The sequence below is a fragment of the Piliocolobus tephrosceles genome, chromosome 4 (assembly GCF_002776525.5).
Source record: "Piliocolobus tephrosceles isolate RC106 chromosome 4, ASM277652v3, whole genome shotgun sequence".
Lineage (NCBI taxonomy): Eukaryota > Metazoa > Chordata > Mammalia > Primates > Cercopithecidae > Piliocolobus > Piliocolobus tephrosceles.
The window spans coordinates 110,334,426-110,342,627 of record NC_045437.1 but is presented as its reverse complement, the minus strand read 5'-3'; the positions used below and the strand labels follow the sequence as shown (position 1 = coordinate 110,342,627).

General features: G+C 43.4%; 1 pseudogene; it reads left to right on the top strand.

Annotated features, from left to right (window-relative positions):
• Nucleotides 1–348: 348 nt before the first annotated feature.
• Nucleotides 349–1,979, top strand: LOC111535726 (annotated as a pseudogene).
• Nucleotides 1,980–8,202: the final 6,223 nt, after the last annotated feature.

Genomic DNA, 8,202 nt, shown 5'->3' with positions numbered 1-8,202 from the left:
TTGGGCCAGAAGGAAATTCAGTCAGGAAAAGGGGAGAAAAAGAAAATATCATCCTTGCTTTTTGGTGAAGATCAAGTAACAGATCAAGAACAGATCAAGTCTGTTCTTATCAGAAAATATGGTAAATATAGGAAAAATGAAATAAAAGCATAAATAAGCCCTAATATACCAGTAGTTAAAATAAATGTCAATGACCAAAACACACTAATCAAAAAGAGTTAAGGGCCGTGAGCAAAGGGAAAACCTAACAATATATAAAATTACAAAACACGCACCATGTAGTATATGTATAATATATAACTGTGTGTGTGTGTGTGTACGTATGATGGTTCACAAAATACCAAAAAGTGTGGTTTGAAATTTGAATGCACCCCTCTCAGAAATGAACAGGTCAGGTGGGTGAAAAAGCAAAGAACTAGAAGACTGGAACGCCACAGCTCTCTACCTGGGCTCAGAGAGAGCACTAGAGCCAACAGGCAAATTCTTTTCAACACAGGGAACTTACAGGAATACTGCCTGTATCAGTCCACAGAGGAAGTCTCAGTAAATCCCAAAGTCAACATCATAGGATAATGTGATAAAATTCAAAATAAATTGTATAATATCTTACACATCTGGAGACTAACAATACACTAAGCAATCTAGGTGACAGAGGAAATGGTAAGGAAAAATTTGAAATTCCTGTGAGTCTGTGGCCTCAACAAACTCTATGTGCCTAATTTGGTAAGACCCAGCGAAGGCTTAAATACATTTATTAAGATTAAGACAGGGCCGGGCGCGGTGGCTCAAGCCTGTAATCCCAGCACTTTGGGAGGCCGAGACGGGCGGATCATGAGGTCAGGAGATCGAGACCATCCTGGCTAACACGGTGAAACCCCGTCTCTACTAAAAATACAAAAACTAGCCGGGCGAGGTGGCGGGTGCCTGTAGTCCCAGCTACTCGGGAGGCTGAGGCAGGAGAATGGCGTAAACCCAGGAGGCGGAGCTTGCAGTGAGCTGAGATCCGGTCACTGCACTCCAGTCCGGGCGACAGAGCGAGACTCCGCCTCAAAAAAAAAAAAAAAAAAAAAAAAAAAAGATTAAGACAGGTGGGTCTTTCCAGCCAGCGCTGAGCGAATGGCATCTCTCGGGACAGCTGGCACCTCTCGGGACAGCTGGCACAAGCACCACAAGACCGGGGGCAAGAGAAAACCTAACCACAAGAGGCAGTATGAGCTGGGGTGCCCTGCTGCCAGTGCCAAGATCGGCCCCTGCCACATCCACACAGTCCATGTGCAGAGAAGTCACAAAACATACTGTGCCCTGAGGCTGGATGTGGGAGTTTCTCCTGGGGCTCAGAGTGTTGTAACTGCAAAACAAGCATCATGGATGTTGTCTACAGTGCGTCCAATAATGAGTTGGTCTGGACCAAGACCCTGGTGAAGAGCTGCATCATACTCACTGACAACACACCGTGGTGGTACGAGTCCTACCATGCACACTGCTCCTGGGCCGCAAGAAAGGGGCCAAGCTGATTCCTGAGGAGGAAGAGGTTTTAAACAAAAACTGATCTAAAAACTTCAGAAGAAATATGATGAAAGGAAAAAGAATACCAAAATCAGCCTCCGGAGAAGCAGCTCCAGCAGGGCAAGCACCACGTCAAGGCCAGGACAGTGTGGCCAGGCAGATGGTTACGTGCTAGAGGGCAAGGAGTCAGAGTTCTATCTTAGGAAAATCAAGGCCCGGAAAGGCAAATAAATCCTCATCCTTTCTGTCTCCACCCATGTAATAAACGTGTTTATTGTTCTGTTAAAAAACAAAAATTTTTAATGAGTTCAAAGACCAAAAAAAAGATTAAAAAATAAAAAAAGGAAAAACAAAACAGGGTGCAGGGAGAAGGCAGCCATCCGCAAGCCAGGAAAAGAGTCCTCACCAAAGCCCGAACATCCCAGCACCCTGATCTCAGACTTCCAGCCTCCAGACTGTTTAAGAAAATAAGTTTCTGGGTCGGGCACGGTGGCTCACACCTGTAATCCCAGCACGTAGGGAGGCTGAGGCAGGTGGATCACGAGGTCAGGAGATCGCGACCATCCTGGCTGACACAGTGAAATACTGTCTCTACTAAAAATACAAAAAAATTAAATGGGTGTGGTGGCGGGCACCTGTAGTCCCAGCTACTCGGGAAGCTGAGGCAGGAGAATGGCGGGAACCCGGGAGGCGGAGCTTGCAGTGAGCTGAGATCGCGCCACTGCACTCCAGCCTGGGCAACAGTGCGAGACTCTGTCTCAAAAAAAAAAAGAAGTTTCTGTTGTTTAACCCATGCAGTGTGTGGTATTTTGTTACGGCAGCCTGTGCTGACTAATATATCTTCTTTACTAAGTAATTTATTGGCATCATTAAATTTTACCCCTAAATTTTCCAGTATGTATCTTTAAAAACTAAAGTTAATGCCAAGTCTATATTCAAGTTTCCTAAATTACAGGACTTTTTGGAAAGAAAAACAGTTGTACTAAATCCCAGTGCTGCTTTAAATTGTTTGTGTTATTTTATTTAGGTATATTTGAACATAAAATCTAGTATAACCAGTATGTTGAATAAGCAGGGCCTATGTGACATAATTAATATGCAATTTTATTTTACTCCCTGACTCCTTAACAGTTAGTGGGGGAGCAATTGATTGAAAACATTGATAGATCCCATGATCTTTCTGGTCTCTCATAGAAAAGAGAAAACTTAGTCTAAGCAAAAAATGCTGTTTCGGTTTAGTTATTAAAATGGCTCGTGCTGTGTGATATTCAAACTTGCCAAATTCATTCAGAGATAAATCTTCTACCTTCTCTGCTTGGGATATTCAATATACAGGAAGGCAGGGAAGGTGGCATGGCATATTCCTCCCCTTCCCCATATTTCACTTCTATCCTTCCTCTCTTTTATTACTAGCTTGAATTTTTTTTTATCCTACTAGGGTCAAAGCAGGGAGCAGGAGATAAGGGATGGGAAAGTCCCACACTTCATGGGCCCATCACACTATGGATTTGAGCTCCCCCATCTTTGAGGATCTGTTTCCCAGGGCACCACTCCTGATACCAGGTTGGGTCACCGAGTGGGGACCAGTCAGGGACACAGGAGCCACACTAGGTATTTCAACAAAGAATTGAATGTGGGGACTTGGTTAAACAGATGTTGGAAGATTTAGAGAACCAAAAAGGAAACTGAGGTAACAAATAGCTGAAGGGGCAGCTGCCACCCTCTAGGGGTTAAGGAATAAAGGGAAGAGAGAATCTGGGCTTGTCAGAGCCTGAAAGTTCAGAGAAGGGCCCCACGGAGAGGGAACCAGATCTGGGAGGAGCAGCATGGCCAAGGCTGGTGGTAGCCCCTGTGGGAGCGGCGATGAAGCTGTCCTGGAAGAGCAGAATGAAACTGAGTCTGGAACCGGCCGCCACTGTTGGCGTGCAGGGCTGTTGCTGATATGCCACCATCAGGACAGTGGGCACAATGGGAAGGAGAAGTGCTTTCTTGTCTCCTTCTAGAACCTCCCATTTGCAAGGTCAACAAGGAGTCGGCTGACAGCGGAGAGATGTGTAGCTCAGCTGAGGCTAAGCATAGAAGTGAGGCTTGAAGCTGAGAGACAACAGCTCAGTATCTGGTACGAGGAGACAGAGTCCTTCCTGCCCCTCATTTTGCTCCCATGTCACTTCCTCCTCTTCAGTTTCGGACCCCACTGAGCTCAAAGCAGGCAGAAGGAGAGGAGGGGCACAAAAGGTCATCCACCCAATGGCTCTCTCGTAGGAAAGCATCAGGCTCTCTGGCCTGGCCCGTGTTTACACATGACTTGTTCTTGAATGGAACGTAGTTGGGTGCTCATAGACGCCCCCTCACAGCCTGCCTCCGTGATCTCCCTGGGCAGTTTTTTTGTTTGTTTATTTGTTTGTTTTTGTTTTCTTTTTTTGGAGACGAAGTCTCGCCCTCGTTCCCCAGGTTGGAGTGTGATGGCGCGATCTTGGCTCACTGGAACCTCCACCTCCCGGGTTCAAGTGATTCCCTTGCCTCAGCTTCCCGTGTAACTGGGACTACAGGCACCTGCCACGATGGCCGGCTAATTTTTGTATTTTTAGTAGAGTTGGGGTTTCACCATGTTGGCCAGGCTGGTCTCGAATTCCTGACCTCAGGTGATCCACCTGCCTCGGCCTCCCAAAGTGCTGGGATTACAGGTGTGAGCCACCCTGCCTAGCCAACTCCCTGGGCAGTTCTTGAAATCCAGGCAAAGGCACTTCTCGCTTCATCCCAGGGTTTAGGAGCCAGAGCGAAATGAAAAGGTGGGGTTTGAAAATCAGGGAAATCGTGTTGTTAGTGTTAAAGCACTTTTTTCCTTTCTCACTCACTCTCTCTCCCCTTGTCCTGGCATTTTTATGTGCCATTTAATGCTATTCTAAGTACATAAAACCTAAAATATGAGGTTATCATTAAAATGTAAGATGAACATTACTGTTTGTTTTTACATTGTTCATTGCTTGTTTTAAATGCAAATATAAAAGAATTTAATGCCTACACAGAATCACTGAAATTACACGATTTGTCTTGTGTAGCTTATACATGCATAAATATTTCATTCTTACCAGGTCAGCTCTGCATAAGGCTAACGCAACCACAGTCATGAGTCATATAATGGCATTTCAGTCAACCACGGACCACATATGACAGAGGTCTCATAAGATTATAATACTGTATTTATATTCTACCTTTTCCATGTTTCGAGGCCAGGTGTGGTGGCTTATGCCTGTAATCATAACACTTTGGGAGGCTGAGATGGGAGGATCACTTGAGGCCAAGAGTTCAAGACCAGCCTGAGTGATACAGTGAGACTCCATCTCTACAGAAAATGAAACAATTAGTTGGATGTGGTGGCATGCATCTGTGGCCTCAGCTACTCAGGAGGCTGAGGTGGGAGGATCGCTTAAGGCCAGAAGTTGGAGGCTGCAGTGAGCTGTGGTCATGCCACTGAACTCCAGCCTGGGCAACAGAGTGAAACCCCATCTCAGTAAATAAATATGTTTTGTTTAGATACACAATTACTTAGTATTGTGTTACCATTGCGTACAGTATTCAGTACAGCAACTTGCTATACAGGTTTGTGGCCCAGGGGCAATAGGCTTTGTGATACAGCCTAGGTGCTTAGTGGGCTGTACCATCTGGGTTTGTGTGAGTACACTCTGTGAAGTTCTCACAATGACAACATCGCCTAACACATTTCTCAGAAGGTGTCTCCAGTGTTAAGCGAGGTGTGACTGTCACTTTGACCGACACACATTCTACCTCCTCTCCCCACCTGCAGCTTACTGATGCGTGTGGAAGGCTGACAGGGAAAGGAAGGCTAAACAGATGTTGGAAGACTTACAGAACCAAAAAGGAAACAGAGGTAACAAATAGCTGAAGGGGCAGCCATCTTCCCCTTTCCTTTTCAGTCACTGTTTTTTGACTCTGTGAATGACTGATACAGGGAAGCAGCCCTAGTAAGAAAGGCTATGATTGGGAAGAAACCTGGACAGACGAATAACAAGTTCCGAAATTGAATCAGTAATAAAACACCTACCAACCAGAAAAATCCCTGGACCAGACAGATTCACAGCCAAATTCTACCAGACATATAGAAGAACTTGTACTAATCCTGCTGAAACTATTCCAAAAAATCAAGGCCAAGGGAGGAACTCCTCCCTAACTCATTCTATGAAGCCAGCATCATTCTGATACCAAAACCTGGCAGAGACACAACAACAACAACAAAAAAGAAAACTTCAAGCCAATGTCCCTGATGAACATAGATGCAAAAATTCTCAACAAAATACTTGCAAACCAAATCCAGCAGCATATCAAAAAGCTAATCCACCTCGATCAAATAGACTTTATCCCTGGGATGCAGGGTTGGTTCAACATATGCAACTCAATAAATGTAATTTATCACATAAACAGAACTAAAAAGAAAAGCCACATGATCATCTTGAGAGATGCAGAAAAGGCTTCTGGTAAAATTCAACATCCCTTCATGTATAAAACCCTTAACAAACTAGGCATCCAAGGAATATACCTCAATAAGAGCCAAATATGATAAGCCCACAGCCAACATCATATCAAATGGGCAAAAGCTGGAACTATTCTCCTTGAAAACTGGTACAAGACAAGGATGCCCTCTCTCACCAGTCCTTTTCAAAATAGTATTGGAAGCCCGAGCCAGAGCAATCAGGCAAGAGAAAGAAAGAAAAAGCATCCAAATAAGAAAAGAGGAAATCAGATGATCTCTTTTCTCAGAAGATGATTCTATACCTAGAAAACCTCTTATTCTGTGCCCAAAGGCTCCTGGATCTGATAAACAACTTCAGCAAAATTTCGGGATACAAAATCAATGTACAAAAATCAATAGCATTTCTATACACCAATAACATCCAAGCTGAGGGCAAAATCGAGAATACAATCTCATTCACATAGCCACAAAAAGAATAAAATACCTGAGTACAGCTAACCAGGGAGGTGAAAGATCTTTACAATGATAATCACAAACCACTGCTCAAAGTCAGAGATGACACAAAACATTACAGGTTCACAGATAGAAGAATCAGTATTGTTAACATGGCCATAGTATCCAAAGCAATTTACAGATTCAGTGCTGTTCCTATCAAACTACCAATGACATTTTTCATAGAATTGGGAAAAACTATTCCAAAATTCATATGCAACCAAAAAAGACCCCAAATAGCCAAAGCAATCCTAAGCAAAAAGAACAAAGCTAGAGGTGGCACACCACCTAACTTCAAACTATACTGCAGGGCTACAGTAACCAAAACGGCATGGTACTGCTACAGAAACAGACATACAGGCCAATGGAACAGGTTAGAGAACCCAGAAATACAACCATCTGATCTTCGACAAAGCTGACAATAACAAGCAATGGGAAAAGGATCCCCTGTTCAATAAATGGCACTGGGATAGCTGGCTAGCCATATGCAGAAGATTAAAACCAGATCCCTTTCTTATGTCATATACAAAAATCAACTCAAGATGGATTAAAGACTTAAATGTAAAACCTAAAACTATAAAAACCCTAAAAGAAAATCTAGGATATACCATTCTGGACATTGGCTGTGGCAAATATTTTATGACAAAGACTCCAAAAGCAATTGCAATGAAGATTGACCAGCAGGATCTAATTAAAGAACTTCTGCACAGCAAAAGAAACTATCAATAGGGTAAACAGAAAACAAGCAGAATGGAGGAAAATATATGCATCTGACAAAGGTCTAATATCCAGATTCTATAAGGGACTTAAACAAATTAACAAGGAAAACACAAATACCCCATTAATAAATGGGCAAAGGATACGAACAGACACTTCTCAAAAGAAGACATACAGATGGCCAACAACTATATGAAAAAATGCTCAACATCACTATTAGAGAAATACAAAGCAAAACCACAGTGAGATACCATCTCACACAAGTCAGGATGGCTACTATCAAAAATAACAGATCCTGGGGAGGGTGCAGAGAAAAGCGAATGCTTATACACCATGGGTGGAAATGTAAAGTAGTTCAGCCACTGTGGAAATCAGTTGGATATTTCTCAACTAAGAGTTGAAGTGCCATTTGACCCAGCAATCCCTTTACTGGTTATATACCCAAAGGAAAATAAATTATTCTGCCATAAAGATACATGCATGCATATGTTCATCCCAGCACTATTCACAATAGTAAAGACATGGAATCAATATAGGTGCCCATTAATGGTGGATTGGATAAATAAAATGTGGTACACCATGGAATACAACACAGCCGTAAAAAAGAACTAAATCATGCCCTTTGCAGCAACATGGATGCAGCTGGAGGCCATTATCCTAAGTGAATGAATGCAGGAACAGAAAACCAAATACCACACGTTCTCTTTTTTTTTTTTTTTTTTTTTTTTTTTGAGATGGAGTCTCACTTTGTCACCCAGGCTGGCGTGCAGTGGTGCAATCTCGGCTCACTACAACCTCCACCTCCCAGGTTCAAGCAATTCTCCTGCCTCGGTCTCCTGAGTAGCTGGGATTACAGGCGCCTGCCACTACACCCAACTAATTTTTTGTATTTTTAGTAGAGATGGAGTTTCGCCATGTTGGCCAGGCTGGTCTTGAACTCTTGACCTTGTGATTTTGCCCATCTCAGCCTCCCGAAGTGCTGGGATTACAGGCATGAG